At 38.1% G+C, this 17,022-nt stretch overlaps 1 long non-coding RNA gene across 2 annotated transcripts; it reads left to right on the top strand.

Annotated features, from left to right (window-relative positions):
- The first annotated feature begins 132 nt into the window (after positions 1-132).
- On the top strand, positions 133-15,992 carry LOC131922743 (uncharacterized). 2 transcript variants are annotated; one of them, XR_009382372.1, is made up of 4 exons: positions 133-477; positions 9,802-9,876; positions 12,906-12,994; positions 15,453-15,992. It is a non-coding gene; the product is annotated as an uncharacterized LOC131922743 (long non-coding RNA). The 2 variants fall into 2 exon arrangements; XR_009382373.1 differs by lacking the exons at positions 12,906-12,994; positions 15,453-15,992 and adding an exon at positions 12,439-12,652 and having other exon boundaries at positions 138-477.
- The last annotated feature ends 1,030 nt before the right edge of the window (positions 15,993-17,022 follow it).

The following is a 17,022-nucleotide window of genomic DNA, read 5'->3' as shown; positions in this document are numbered from 1 at the left end:
AGGAGAATTTCACTCAAATATAGTGTTCTGTACACCGTGTCCTGCTTATTACACAGACTAATTCATAATAATGATCTTTTATGACATAAATAATTGCCTGGAATTTCAGAACACAAAGCCTGAGCTTGCAAAAGTACAATTAGATTGCCCAGGGACATGGCAAAATTCAATGAGAGTCAGTCTGAACTTCATCATCTATTTCAAGTTTGTCTAGCCATCAGCTCCACAGCAATGAAACTGAGGGATACACGTCAAATAGAGTCGATTGCAGCTGTCAAAACCTCAGCTACCTGTGGCCTCGAAACAGCGGAGTATCTGCTTCCTACTACACTCAAGCTCCAGCTTTCCCTCAAAAACTGCTTTGCAGATCAAACTCTAACAGATGAGTAATTTTACCACTTCACTCCGATACTAGCTGATTTATTAAATAAAGACCAACATTTAACTAAGGACTTAAAAGTGAAAATACATGTTGAGGTAACCATGTTTTTTGTTTCTTCCCTTTACAGAGTCCATGAGCCATCAAGCACATCATCTCAAACTTAAAATAATACAGGCATTTTGAAGCACATAGCATTAAATTTCATTAGAGTTTATTTCCCAATGCAGCCAAATTTGGTTGCTGTGGTAGACATAATTACAGATTCTGCTTTTAAGAAGCTGTCTATTGCCAGTACCCCCTCGGGTCTTATATTCTTTGTAAAGAAGGAAAAATCAAGGAATGTTCGATCTCTAAAACTAAATGAAGAAGTCCTATCAGTATCATGTTAGAAATAAGCAAGCTGTGATCTCTGGAGTTTAGAGACTTACCCTGTGTCATGCATGTCCTTTTGGACAAGTGGGAACTCCATCTCTCCAAACCCCATTTTACATTTTTGAACATCATAGATTCCTATTAATTGATAGAAAATTTTAATAAGCTATTTCAATTAATAATTATTACATCTTATAATGTGGCTGAAATTATAAATTATGTACTGTTGTTTCACTCTAATAGCTGATAGATGAAATACAAACTTGACTATTTCTCAACTTCTATTACTAACCCTCAGGAATTTAAAAGGGGCTGAAGAATATTTACATTACTTTTCTTGGCCTGGAGACCTGAAAAATACATATAATATATGAGCAATCATTAAATGTCAAACCAATTTTTATTCAGTAGAGTTTTGAAAGCATGTATAAACCTTTAAGTGTGAAACAAGAATGCTATTCAAATCAGGAGGGAATGTCATCTTTCCCAGTGCCCTTGTTAAACACTGCTCTAATGTCATACAACATGTAATTTTGAAAATTAACATAGATTAATGAAAAATGTCCAAATCCTGCAATATAATTTCATTTTTACCTCTAGTCATAACTTCCTTTTTGATGACCTTTAATTCTGTTTCTAAGCCCATATATATGTGCTTTGTCAAACTTCCTTGTGTAATAGAAATGTAAAAGAGAAAAGGAAACTGCAAAATACAATAAGACAATGAGGAAGAATTTATTCCCACATAGTTCATTCTTCAGATCACCCTGGTGAATTGTCACTCTTACTAGACTTTAGAAAATATGGAGATCTACAAATTGAATGTAGAACTCTAGCCAGAAATTTATTTAAAATTTATTTATAAAAGTGTGGTAATTAAGTGTTCTGAATTGGATATTTGCACGTTTTTCTTTCATTTTTTTTTTTGTTGTTGTTGTTTTTTGGTTGTTTTGTTTTGTTTTGTTTTTCGGGACAGGGTTTCTCCGTGTAGCTTTGGTGCCTGTCCTGGATCTCCGTCTTTACACCATGCTGGCCTCAAACTCATAGAGATGTGCCTGGCTCTGCCTCCCAATTGCTGGAATTAAAGGCATGCGCCACCACTGTCTGGCTCAACTCTCTTTGTATTAATACAGAATTGAATTATTTGGGCCCACATTGTGAACTTTTACTTGGAAGAAGTTTAAAAAGCAACCAAAAAATAATATTAAAATTGTTTTACAACTTGCACTAGAAAAATTGTCTTCAAAATTCATGCCATGAATGACTGATTTACCCATGAAAACATTATAACATTGTATCATGTGTTTACATTAAGTACATCCTCTTTCAGTGGACAGCCAGTATCAAGTAGATGGTCACTAAGCACTCACAATTTACAAGTTGAGAAGAAAAAAAGCAGTGAAATAACACAAGTATGAGATAGATTGCAAATCACAGTATATTGACTATATTGTTTTTGGTAGGAAAAACAATAAGGAAGAAAGGAAGAACATGATTTAAAGAGATTTTCAGGAGTACAGAGATAATACTTTCTTTTTTCCACATAGAGAGGCTGTTGCAAACACTTGGTTTGGAAATTAAGTGAAAGGTATAATGCTTGGACAGGAAATCACCTCATCAAATGTGCTCTAACACAAAGCTGGGGCTGGAGCAGATACCTCTGAGTGCAAGTGCACTTGCTTTGCAAGGCTGAGGACGTGGCTTTGGACTTTAGGCATCCACACAACAGAGATGGTCATCTAGGCCTGTAACCCCAGCTCACAGTGAGGCAGAAATAGCAGCATTACTGGGACTTGTTGGTCAGCCAGCTAGCTGAGAAAATGGGGAGGTAGGATTCAGTGAGAGATCCTGTCTCAGGGAGATAAGACAAAAAAAAAACAGAGCAGGGCACCCAACATCTTTTTCTGGATTTTGCAGAATCATATACAGGTATGCATATCCACATATTCATGTACATGCATATATATGCACACGCGTATAAATAAATATATATGTAAATGCATAAATATATTAGTTATGTAAATAAAACTGTTATATGGACTGGAGAGATGGCTCTGTGGTTAAAAGCACTTGCTGCTCTTACAAAGGACCTGAATTCAATTCCCAGTACCCAGATCTGAAGGTTCACAGCCACAAATAACTCCAACTTACAGAGATCTGATAGCCTCATCTGGCCTCCTTGGACACCCCAACATATGTATTTGTACACATGTAAACACACATACAAATAAACATTAAAAAATAAATCTTTAAGAGTGCAGAAAACGTTCATGCCTCTTTTGATCAAAGTTGAAGTCTCAGCTACAGGATGAAATGACCAGTAACCCATAGTTTGGCTTTTAATAAACACAGGAAATCAATCATTAATGTTATAATATTGTATGCTTGCTCTTGTCCCCCAAAATCACATTTGAAATTTAACTCCCAAGCAACAATGTTTGAAGATGGGCATCACTGAAGCTGCTCATGTTGTCAAGGCTCTGCCCTAGGAAACAACACATTAATGGGTCCCTACCAACCTGTGTGTATTGTTCAAATCTTGGGTGGTCTTTTAATAAAAAACCCAGAGCCAGACATTGGGGTGAAAGCTGAGAGATCAGGGAAGCAGAGCGAGCCACAGCCAACCTCACCTCGCCAACTCCTCAGCCAATCCTGTTTCCAGGAATCCTCAGACTGAAAGCCTCTGAGTCATCACCAGAATTCGTCTCAGTTGAACTGCCTTAGTTCCTGTTTCTTCACGCCTTATACACCTTTCTCCACCCTGCCATCACTTCCTGGGATTAAAGGCGTGTGTACTGGGATTCCCGGTACTGGGATTAAGGGTGTGTGCCACCATTCTCTAGTGGCTGGCTCTGTCCTCTGATCCTCAGGCAAGCTTTATTACGGTACACAATATATCACTACACGTGTGGGAGCCCATTTTCTCCCACCCTTCTTGTATCATGTAAGTATACAAAATTCATCCTCTCTTGCTCTTCTACCTTCTACCACTGAAGATGAAGCCAGAGGCTGTCTGCAGACACCAGCACCTTCATTTGGGACTTCTCTGCCTCCAGAACTATTAGAAACCAACTCCTACTTTAATGAAATCTCTAGTCTCAGTGTTTCATTAGGACCATTTGTTATAAAGAGAAATTTCTTTGATGAGAGGTGCTGGCTAAACTATTTTATATAATGTAAGTTTCCCAAGGAATTAAAATGTTCCTAGACTAATCTTAAGTTATTTTTAACTATAACTTTCTCTTTATATTATAATTTGCTTTAATTATAAGAAAATTCATTTTGAAATATTTGAAAAATACTTTTCTTAAATTTACTTATATTCTCTTAAAAAATTTATTAAAATACTGTTTAATGTAATTTAGAATCCTCAACATGGAAAATTATTATAAGTTGATAGCCTGTTAAAATATAAAAATGCACATATCAAAACATCACAGAATACTTCATTAATAGGCACAATAATTATGTTTTTGTGTATGATAAAAATTAATTTTAAAAAACTTCTTATGAAACAAGAAGAGATTCTAAAATGTTTAAAAACCTGAAAATTTAAAATAAATAGAAAATCTCCCAAAAGAAGTATTGTCTAAATGTTTAAGAACAGGAAATAGTGAAAGAGAGGGGTTTTAAAACATATTCACAGACCAATGATAAACAGAGATGGCCATGGTGCTTATTTTTTGAATGTTCTAATTCCTGATCAAGACAATATGATGAGCAGTGAGATTATTCAAGCTGGATCCACACCGCAGTCTGGGAAATGAATCCCTCCACTGTCTAATTTCCTAATAAAAATTCAAAGACTGCTCAAAACCATGAGATGCGAAGGAATATTTTATACCGACTTTGAGCAAAAGCAACTGCAGAAAATGAAATGGAATTTATGAAAATAATAAACCAAGAAAAGGAAAATAAGAACTCTGCTTTCCTATGCTTATTGGAGTATGACCTTATGGCTAAGGTGTCCTCTCACAGGGCAAGAATGATACCAGATAAACACAATGGGACTCAAACTTTGATATTTCCCACTGGAAAAAATGCTAGAAACGTTTGTATTTAATTATACATGAGAGTCATTTCAAAGAAAAGAAATACAGATGTTAGATATTATGTTTCACATTGTTGCATGCTTTATGGCCAATCTTTAAAATCAGTTAGGAGCAAACTTATTGTAAAACACTAGTTTTTTATTAACAAAAATAAGAAGCTTTAATTACATTGAAAAAAATAAATATGTTTTGTTACTAAGAGTGGAACAAAGGAATGGAAGAAACAGCAAATGACCACTGGTGGTCGACAAAAGTAAGTACTGATATAAAGTGAGATGTCCTGAATCTATCATAGTGCAAATAATTAGCCAACCACAACAACACTTCTCAAGGATCAAATAGCAGACTGATTACAGAGAATAACAGAAATTTTCTGTTTTATAACAAATAGTTTCAAAATTGATGCTAGAATGCCCAAACATGCAAGATTTGTTAAAAATAATAAAATAGAATCAGTAGTTGAGCTGCATATGTTATATAACTGATGTGCCTCTCTGCTTTGAGTTTTGGGTTTAATAACAAATGCTGGCCAGAGAACATGGCATAGCAAAACTGCCTATATGACAGGCCAAGAAGCAAAGAGATGACAGAACAGAGTGGATTCCTGTGTTCCCCTCAAAGTATACCTCTCAATGGACTTAGGAATTCTCACTTCATAAAAAATTATAGAGGAAAGTGGTAATTAAAGAATATGAAATATCTACAAAAGTCTGCTCCTATACTGGTTAAAAAACTTAAACAGTTGTTTACCTTACAACTTTTCTAGAACATTCTAAGCATCCATCACTTACTGTCACAGGCCCTCTATCCTTAAAAACAGACTCGGAGATTTAGGAACAGAAATTATGTGCAGACATGCTCAAGATAAATGACTAGGAGGTAAAGAAACAGAAATGGAATATGGGGAAATTAAGAGTTAAGATACCTCTGGCTAACCCTGGAACCTGAAGTTTCTTCACAGTTGTTCTATACTGTGGCCTTGGGACAGGCCTTTGTATTTCTCTGTTCACCGATTGCTGACTTGAGCAACCCAGAAAAAAAGAGCATGATTTTATGTGTGACCTCTCCAACTAAGAGCAAGGCCTGGGAAGGAGCTCAGTGGAAACCTTTGCTGCCAGGATACTTAAGAGCCTGGGAAGACAAAACCCCAGTCCCTGGAAGTCAATCTGGAAAGTAAACAACAGTCCTACTGTTCTCACTGTCTTTGGAGACACCCTTGAGAGTTGCTGTTCATGCCTAGCTATAGTTGGTGGAAGAATCAGATCAGCCAGCAAATCAGATTCACTCTTGTCCTTTCTCCAAGACTGCAAAGCAATGAAGGAGGTACCCTGTTAATCTACCCCCTCCCCAATTCATTCTATTTTTTGTGCCTCCCAGAGCAGATAAATTTAGCAGACTAACACATGCCCTCTCTATGTTTTGAAGTAATGCTGATATAAAATAGCCTATTTTTTTTTTTGCTGAGTCAATCCAATAACAAATAGTGCAGCTTGAACAATATGACTCATGATTTCACAAAGTCTTACCTACATTACTGTTTTTAAATTTATTATTTTATTGTTATTATTTATTTACATTCTGACCACAGTTCCCCCTCCTTCCTCTCCTTCTAGTCCTTCCCCTCCACCTCTCCTCACCATCCACTCTCCTCTGTTTCTATTCAGAAAAGGGCAGGCTTCCCATGGATATCAACCAAACATGGCATATCAAGTCACAGTAAGACTAGGCACCTTCCCTCATTTTAAGGCAAGTAAACCCAGTTTGAGAAGTAGGGTCCCAAAAGCAGGCAAAAGAGTCAAAGACAACCTCTGCTTGCACTATTAGGAGTCCCACAAGAAGATCAAGCTACACAACTGTAACATATATGCAGAGGGCTTAGGTCAGGCCCATACAGGCTCCCTGGTTGTTGGTTCTGTCTCTGTGATCCCCCTGAGTCCAAGAAATCTCTGGTTTTCTTGACCCCTCTTGTTCCTACAATCCTTCCACTCCCTCTTCTGCAGGATTCCCTGATCTCCACCTAGTGTGGTCTCTACATCTGTTTGCATATGTTGCTGAATGAGGCCTCTCTGATAACAGTTGGGCTAGGCACCAATCTATGAGTATAGCAGAATAGCATTAGGCATCATTTCATCAATGGTTTGTGTGTATGTGTGTCGACCATGTTTGATTCTATCCAAGGTCTCTGAACCATCCGCCTTCTGGGTTCTACCACCTCAGGCAGTGTCAGAGATAGGCTCCCTCTCATGGCATGGGTCTCAGGCTGGACCAGTCATTGGTTGGCCCCTCCCACAATTTCTGTGCCACCTTTACCCCAGCACATCTTGTAGGCAGGACAAATTGTAGGTAGAAGGTTATGTGGCTGGGTTGGTGTCCCAGTCTTTCCACTGGAAGCCTTGCCTGGTCACAGGAGATGGCCAGTTCAGGCTATGTATTCCCTATTGCTAGGAGCCTTAGCTGGAATCATCCTTGTAGATTCCTGGGAGTTCCCACTTCACTAGGTTTCTACCTCATCCCAAAATGCCCCTCTTTTCCAGTCATCTCTTCCAGTGTTCTCCCCCTCCTGATCCCACCAACCTGATCACTCCTTTTCCCATCCCCATGTGGTCCCAGTCAACCTATGAAATCTATTCAATTTCCCCTTCCCAAGAAGAACCTATTCTATTTCCCTCCTTGAGCCTTGCTTGTTACTTAGCTTCTTTGGGACTGTGGATTGTAGCATGGTTATCCTTTACTTTACAGCTAATATCCACTTATGGTAAGTACATACCACGTTTGTCTTTCTGGGTCTGAATTACATTACTCAAGATGATTTTTTTTTCTAGTTCCATCCATTTGCTAACAAATTTCTGGATGTCGTTTCTAACAGTTGAATAGTACTCCACTGTGTAAAGATACCACATTTTCTTTATCCATTCTTCATTTGAGGATCATCTAGGTTGTTTCCAGGTTCTGGATATTATGAATGAAGATGCTATGAACATAGTTGAGTGAGTGACCTTGTGGTGTGATGGAACACCCTTCGTCAATATAGCTGGGTTTTGTTTGTTTTTTACATAATTTCTTTATTGATTCTTCGGGAATTTCACCTTATGCACCCTAATTCTGCTTACCTCCCATTCCCCCCATATCCTCCCCTCACCCCTGCAAAGCCCTCCAAAAGAAACTGCTAAAAAGATCAAACCAAAAGAAAACAAAGCAAGCAGACAAACAAGCAGAAAGAAGAAGAAAACAAAACAAAACAAAAACCTCTTCACTTCTCCATCTTTCCCAAGTCTCCAATACCTCTTCATTCATTAATCCTGGTGGCATTGGGAGTGGTGTGTCACACTGCTCTACTAGCAAGTGTTCATTGCAATGAATCATTGGTATGGTCCAAGGTCTCTGGTTTTTGGTATACCTTATCACGGGATCCTCACTGAAACTCCTCTGGGATATCCAGTGGCCACCCTGAGTCAATAAATGGACTGTGGGTATCGTTCCACAGGACCTGGCCCTTCATGAGCTCCAGCAGGTCCTAGATGGGGTAGATGTTAGGGTGGGCCAACCCAAGGACTGAGTTAGTCAGTCCAGGCCACTGGGGCCACCTGCCTTAGGTGAGGGGGTAGAACCAGCTCTCCTATGCCATCAGGGTCACTTCTCCCTTGCCAGTGGTGAGGAGTAAGGCTGTCTCTCCGGAGTTCAGGGAGTGAGCAGCTCACCTATGAGAGTCAGGGACAGTTTTCCTGCTGTAGTGTTCAGTGAGAGGCAGGGCCAGGTTTCCCAGGGCCAGCAAAGAGCGGGACTGGCTCAGCATGGCCCTCCGATTTCATCACACATGGTTCCTATGGCCCCCTGAGGTGACACAGGTCACAGACATCAACCCAGACCACAGCTGCAGCTGGACCACAGACTCAGACACGGCCAGAAGCAACAGCTTGCCCAGATGACATCCTGGCTCCTAGTAGAGGCACTGGCCACTCAGATCAGGATGGCTCTGGTAGCAGTATGGTTCATTTATTGAAGTTGATTTCTTTTTCCCATTGTATAATTTTGGCTTCTTTGTCAAAAATCAGATATCCGTAGGCATGTGGATTTACATATGGGTGTTCAATTCAATTCCATTGATCCATCTGTCTGTTTTTATACCAATATAATGCAGTTTTTTATTACTATAGCTCCGTAGTGGTCTGTTTTTATACCAATACAATGGAGTTTTTTTTATTACTATAGCTCTGTAGAGGAAAGGTAGCCATGTTTACTATGTTAATTCGACTGATCCATGAGCATTTTCATCATCTGATATTGCCTTCAATTTCTTTCTTCAAAGACTTGAAGCTCTTGCCATACAGGTCTTTCACTTGCTTGGTTAGACTTACACCAAGCTATTTTATATTATTTGTGGCTATTGTGAAGGGAGTTGTTTCCCTGATTTCTTACTCCATCCATTTAGCATTTATATATAGGAAGACCACTGATTTTTTTTTTTTAGTTAATCTTGTATCCAGCCACTTTGCTGAAGGTGTTTATCAGCTGTAGGAGTTTCCTGGTAAAAGTTTTCGGGTCACTTATGTATACTATCTTATCATCTACAAATAATGATACTTTGCTTCTTCCTTTCCAATTTGTGCTCCATTAGTTGTCTTGTTGCTCTGGCTAGACCCTTTTGAAGTACTATATTGAGTAGATATAGAGAGAGTGGACTAGCCTTGTCTTGTTCCTGGTTTTCATGGATTGCTTTGAGTTTCTCGCCATTTAATTTGATGTTGGCGATCAGTCTGCAGTAAATCGCCTTTACTATGTTTAGGTATGTTCCCTGTATCCCTGATCTCTCCAAGACTTTTATCAGGAAGATGTGTTGGGTTTTATCACGGGTTTTTTCAGCATCTAATGAGATGATCATGTGTTGTTGTTTTTTTTTCTCTTTCAATTTGTTTATGTGGTCGTGTAAAAGAAAACCGGACGTTATGTAGTGTTTTTTTTATTCAAAAATCTAAATAATTACTTGCATCCTTGCAGGTCCAGATGAGTAAATGAGTTTGGAAAAGATGACCAAAAATAATGTATATTGCCTCTAAAATCTGAAACAGCAAGGTATGTATCTTTCACTGATTAGGGTGGAATGTCTTGTCCTTTATCTCAGCATGGTTACCTTACCATCACCGCCAAAGGTTTCATCGTTATGGCATACCATTGAACTTTATTAACATCTGTCTTCTGTTATTTGGCATGAATATTTCTTTACATGATATTTTCCAGTGTTCAACAATTCTATCTGCCATTTTTAATTAGTGTAAAGACCTCAATGTAAGTACTTGAGAAGATAACCCAGACTACATTTTCTTGACTCCCCATATCCACTGAATCAAAGTCTTCATTTTAAAAGGTACCCCAGATGATTCAAATGTGCATCAAACTTGAGAAACACTGCCAAAGATCCTATTAGACAGGTGAGCAGGCATGACACAGTCTTAAGACAAATGTAGACAGACACATGTCTGTGTAGACAGACACATGTCTGTTCCAAATAGATAAGTTTCTTCAACCTCCACATAAGGACATTAGACTAGCCAGGCAGTGGTGGTGCACACCTTTAATCTCCTCCCAGGGGAGGCAGAGTCAGGCAAATATCTGTGAGTTTGAGGACAGCCTGAGCTACAGAATGAGTTCCAGGAAAGGTGCAAAGCTACACAGAGAAACCTTGTCTTGAAAAACAAACAGAACAACAACAAAAAGAACACTGGACTACTCCCATCATGGTTATTTTCTTATCATGAGATAGTTAGAAAAGCCAAGTAATAAACTGATACTTACAATAAACTTTGCTGGTCTTTAGACTTATATCACCCCATGAATTCATGAGATAGAAGATAACATCAATTCTGCAACAAGCCTTCTAATTCTCCACAGATACTCATAATTATCTGTTAGTAGCTTGTGCTTACATGTTTCTATGGTCATACTTCTAGAATTATAAACAAATTGAGAGAACCCAAGAATCTTATAACTGTTGTAACCATCCCTACCAAATACTCCAAATACTCAGTCTCCCTCCATCTGTATTTCATCTAATGGTATAACATAACATGCAGTGCTGTATCTTATCATGAATTGTCCATATTCCATCTCCTAGAACAAAGAATTTTTCTCTCTGTACTATTTGCTTATATTAGCAATTCCTTTTAAAATTTTGTTTTGAATGTCTCCACCCTAAAGCAAGTTCCTCAGTCAAATACCTTATTAGTTAAAAATCAAATAAAATAACTGAATCCTTAAGTTTTCCAAGAAAGGCAGAGTCAAACTAGGATTTGAAAGCAGATAAAACAGAGGTTACTGCATTGCATCAAGCCTAGTGGAAACAGGCAGTCAACACCTGGCTAGGATTTGGGGAGGCAATGCAAGAAGTTCTCCACAGAAGGGGAAAGTGTTATAGACAACATACCTTGAATGGAATGAAAGTTAGAGGTTAAAGCAAGCCATCCATCATCACAAAGGAAGAAAGTAGACAATACATATTCTGACCCTTTAATTATCCTTCCCTCTTAAGTGCATCAGGAGTTTCCATTGGCCAAACACCAGAAGAATGTAGGGGACCAGAAAGCCCATTGATGTATTCCATTTCATTCTTCTTAAGGCAAAGAATAAAGTACAAAAATGTGGAGAATAGATCTATAGGTGCAAGCATAACTACTGAGTACACTGCAATTCAATATCGAGATTACCATGAGAGGCTTAATTCTCAAGAGGACATTTTATGCCAGAGTAAAGTAAATAATAAATTAAGTTTGCTTACTAAAAAGAGAACAAAGTCCAGAATGTCAATGAGATAAAAGGTCAACAATATCAAGTTAATTTTTTAAGATTTGTTTAGTTTTATTTTATGTGTACAGATGCTTTGCTTGCATGTATGTCTGTGCACCATGTGTGAACATTGATTACAGAAGCTAGAAGAAGGCATAAGATCTCTTGGAACTGGAGTACCATGTGGTTGTGAGCTACCAAGTGGGTGCTGCAGTTCAAACGGGTCCTCTGGAAGTTATGAGAGCCTGACGTTAGCACCAAAAGAGTGACATTTCTTTTATTTCTTAAAACCAGTTTTGAGTTCCCCTTCACCAAGGCACCTGCTTGGTCTAGGAACACATTAAAAAGCAAAATGTTACCTGGATTTACAAGGAGATTACAATCTAGTGAAGACATAAAAACAGAAAATGTTATTCCCCATAACAAGTGTTATGTCAGAAGTAAGCATGAGACCTTAATGAAAGAACTTAGGCAGACTGTTAGATGCAGGAAGTACCCAACTGGGTTGTCTGTCTAGACTGTTAAGGGTTCGCAAGAGTTAACTAAGAATTGTGAAAAAAATCATTCAGAAGAAACATTAGAGGCAAAAGCAGTGTACAAAACACAGAAAATTGTGAAAGTTTCAGTCCATTATGTCTGAGACGTATGCACATTATATAATACAACTGGACATGAATATCCATGTGGTTAGTAACAAAGTCACAGCAAGACCTTTACATGGTAAAAAGAAATACATGTATACCTCCCCTTAAACTCTATAGAGAGTGAAGAGGGAAGATTTAGGAAAATGAGAGACTTTTGGAATAGGCTGGATCTGAAAAGAAATTCACTTACTCATTGAATTTTTCTTCCTAGACAATACTAAAGATACCCTGAAAAATCTTCTGTATTGAGACTCTACGTGTGATGCTAGAGGTAGTTAACACATGATGCTCTTGCAGAAGATCTGGGTTTACTTCCCAACACCCACACTGGGCAGCTCACAGATGCCTGTATCTCCAGTCCCAGGAAACCCAACATCTTCTTCTGCCTCCCACCGGTTGAATATGGTGAAAAGAAAAGACACACAGCCAGGCACACACACATACACATAAATAAAGATAAATATTAAGAATCTTTTTATCTTTTTTTAGATTTTAAGATGAACTTTATTTTAGCATCACAGAAAAAAATAAGAAATATAAAAAGTTCTTAATCCCAGTTCCCTCCATTCTCAATGTCTTACATTGTTGTAACACACTTGTTATAATTAAGAAAACAAATTTGATATATTATTAATTTTATTTATTTATTATTTATTTCTTTTTGGTTTTTAACAACAGGGTTTCTCTGTGCCACAACAGTCAGGGTTGTCCTTGTTTAGAGTTCACACTAATGATGGCTGCCCACCTGGTCTTCTTTCTGAGAGCAGGTAACTAGATTATGCTTAAGTTTTCAAATATTACAATCATATTCCAAATTTTCCCCAATCACCTCAAGTAAAGTATCCAGGAGCTGCTCTTTAGTGTGGTGATATTTTATTTGTGCTGAAATGTGATATTTTATTTGTATGTTAATAAAGTTGCCTGGCTAGCTCAGTCCAGTCGGTAGAGCATGAGACTCTTAATCTCAGGGTCATAGGTTCAAGCCCCACATTGGGCATGTTTTCATGTGTTCTGGCCTGCTGGCAGTCAGGCAAATCTCTCCCACTAGCATCCCCCAAATAAATACACAGAGGCTTATATTAATTGAACTGCTTAACCATTAGCTCAGGCCTACCACTGACTAGCTCTTACATTTAAACTAACTCATATTTCTTATTTACTTTTAGCCACGTGGTGGCTTGGTACCTTTTCCCAGTTCTGCCTTTACATCTTGCTTCCTCTGTGTCTGGCTGGCAACTCCTGACTCAGCCTTCCTGTTCCCAGAATTCTCCTCTCTCTTTGTCCCACTTATACTTCCTGCCTGACTACTGGCCAGTTCCCAGAATTCTCCTCTCTCTTTGTCCCACCTATACTTCCTGCCTGGCTACTGGCCAATGAGCACTTTATTTATTAACCAATCAGAGCAACACATTCATAACATACAGAGCAATATCCACAGCACTTCAGTCCTAAATTTATATATTATTTTTCCAGAGTTAGTTAACTACATAGTCATTTACTAAAAGTGTTGTTACTATTAATTTCCTTAGCAATGGTAGACTCTTTTGAGTTTGAGAGGCTCTCAATACAATTCTTAGGCTTTGATAACAATTAAGTAGGGAATACTAAAAAGTCCCACACCAGCTACGGAGGCAACTTATCTGTGGATGCATGGTAAGATTGATAGGCTGTTATTAAGTCAGAATAATAAAATAAAGATCATGAATATGCACATCATACATGGGCATTTGATAGACAGACAGATGTACCCATTCAGAGACTGAACCTTATTCCTTCTATTTCTGTTTGGAAATGGAAACAATCCTTAAAATAAGGAGAGTGAGTATATAATAAAGGAGCAATCAGCCAGAATGACAAAAATAACAATGAACAGCCATAGCAAACACATATGAAAGAAAATTGGAGCAAGAAAAATTGAATGTCTTCTTCAAAAAATTTCATGTAGAAGTAGATGAAGACAGATGATTGAGGTGTGATATAAACAAAAGCAATCTAACTCATATTGGAGAGTGAAGAATATGAGGCCATCCTGGGTTACATAATGAGAGCTTCTCATAAGTAAAGAACCTTCTTTATTCACTCAAAAAATGGGAAGGTCATTTTAGGCATAAAGACAAAGTGTCACAGAAATTGAAGCTCAGTACTTGCAGAGGCTGTTATGACAAGAATATAGCAAGAATTTTACATCCACATTGACAAGCAATATTGAGAAAGAGCTAACCATAGCAATCACCCTACTAGGCTACCAGGGAGCCTGTTCCACATCTAAGCCCGGGGGAAATGATTTCAGGGTCATCTATCATTCCTTGAGACTGTGAAACTGAAATGGTCCAGATTGTGGGTGCACCTTCAGGAGAGGAAGCAATCATTTGCAACTGTGGAATTTTCAGAAGGAGTCCAGCGAATGTTTAAAATTGCAAATGTTGACATAAAAGCAGGCTAGCCAGCTGTGTAACTAATAGTTCTCTTACTCAAGACATCAAGGAAAATTAAGGAGTTAAATTACCACAAAATCTCTATGCATAAGAAAGTATTAGAAGCCGGGCGGTGGTGGCGCACGCCTTTAATCCCAGCACTCGGGAGGCAGAGCCAGATGGATCTCTGTGAGTTCGAGGCCAGCCTGGACTACCAAGTGAGTTCCAGGAAAGGCGCAAAACTACACAGAGAAACCCTGTCTCAAAAAAAAAAAAAAAAAACAAAAAACAAAAAAAAGAAAGTATTAGAAAGAATATTTATTATAAGAAACTGAAGGCATGGCAACAGCATTAATAGTTTAATAGATATTAATAGTGATTAATCCTTGCCCAGTGCCCCAGGGAGAGGTGGATCTCCATTTGCTCCAGTTGCCCTTTTGCCAATTACCATTTGGGATCTTCAAATGACATCCTTTTATAATTGTAGAAGATTATGAATAAATATATTTTCTCCATTTAATTTTCTTCTTAAGCATTGCCTTGATACTTTCCTTGCCAGACAGTAATAGTGTTCCTCTTCATTACAGAGCAAATAAGCAATATGACTATATCAATCAATTAGACTTTCATACTATTGACTACAGAACAAGTATCTTTGTTACATTAGAACCTTGACACACACCCTACTCCAGCTTTCACTCACGGCTTATTTGTCTCCAACTAGGTATTAACCAAAGCAAGTTAATCAGAGTTGTTCCCTAGGATTTTTTTAACTCAACAGAGGCAAACTAAGTACTTTCTTTCTTTGAAGGAAGTACAAGTTATGACTCTCAAGAAGCATGAGTAGCCATGTGCCACCAGTTTCGTCAAGAGCTTCTGCAATGAAAGGGAAGGATGATGAGATGGGAAATTACAGCATCTAGCTCACTGGATCAGGAGGCTTAAATGAAACGATACATGGAAACCTAGTCTCCCCCAGAGTTATTTGCTGCATATACTTCTATGTTAAGACAGTCTGTACAAAATTGTGAATGCCCACAATGCAAAAACAGGAGATCCATAGAAATCTCCCATCCAACAATAATTAATAGACATTTAAAATTGAGAAAAAAATCAGATTCCAATTGATGATAAAGAAACACAAGGATTCAGATGTTATAGTCCTGGGGAAATGATCCAACCTTTGAAATACATAAGACTGTTGTTTGGCACAAGAAAATTACTTATACTTTAGACATGGTGGATTCGAAGTAAGAGACAGTGGAATTATCCAGTGGCAAAATGGAAATAAATTCAGTCGATGGAGGAATATTAAATGCTGATTTTAGTAATATTGTGACACTTATGCAAAGACCAGGTAAAAATTCCTTTACTTCATTAAGAAATTTGTTAAAGCCTAGATATTACACACACACACACACACACACACACACACACACACACGTGCATGTGCGAGCACGCGCCTATATATTGTCATTGGCTGCTTCTTTTATTAAAACGATAAAGTTTAGTGGTTATAACAGTGACTATGACCCACAAAGTCAAGCATGCTTGCAATGTAGCTTTTACAGAATGGTTTGCCTGGCCCATTTCTACACTCTTAATTTTGTACAATATTTGTTTCCTTTTGAATTCTTCTTGTAGAGTTCCTCTTCATCAAAGCCATTTGTTAAGTACACAAAAGTCAGTTCTCTTATACAAACATTTAATGTCATTAAACTACATTAATGTTTTCTCCGGGATTTTGGCATCCACCTATTCAAAGTGTGTGTTGATGAGTAATTATAATCCAGTGAGTTCTGTGCTGTGTCAATGACACAACTTTCAATACCAGAACAAGGGAACAGAAAAAAATAAATAAATAGAAAATAATTGATATGTTCATGAAGAAAATGTAGTATAAGAAGAGCCTCAAAGGGCAGCTGAGGCATGGACAAGCAAAATATTATCGTTGGTGAGGATGTGGGAAGAAAGAAAAGGGGTAGAAAACAAGGTGGGCACTTAGAGCAACAGGGAAGAGGTTAGGTCCCAGCTGCAGGGAAAGACAAGCCTTTCACACTGCTCTGTGATCCAAACTCTGCTGAGAAGGCCGAACTGTGTTGTATGTGTATTATACAGAGCAAGAAGGGAAAGTGGGCGTCAGCAAAAGGAATGCCAAGATAACCTGCTGTGACAAGCAAAGCAAATGGGAAGCGTGTTGGACAAAAATAGACTCTACAACCTTGTGGCTGTTCCTGATGTTGACAGAGGCAGAAGACAAGCCTAACATGGAACGTTTATTACGGTGATGTCAGAAGATGGTATTTCTTGCTCAGGGATTCAGCCCAAGGTTATGATTTACAAAAGACAAAGAAAGATATGTGACTACAAAGGGTGTTGAA

Source organism: Peromyscus eremicus, chromosome 12 (assembly GCF_949786415.1).
Source record: "Peromyscus eremicus chromosome 12, PerEre_H2_v1, whole genome shotgun sequence".
NCBI lineage: Eukaryota > Metazoa > Chordata > Mammalia > Rodentia > Cricetidae > Peromyscus > Peromyscus eremicus.
This window is presented reverse-complemented; position numbering and strand designations above follow the sequence as displayed.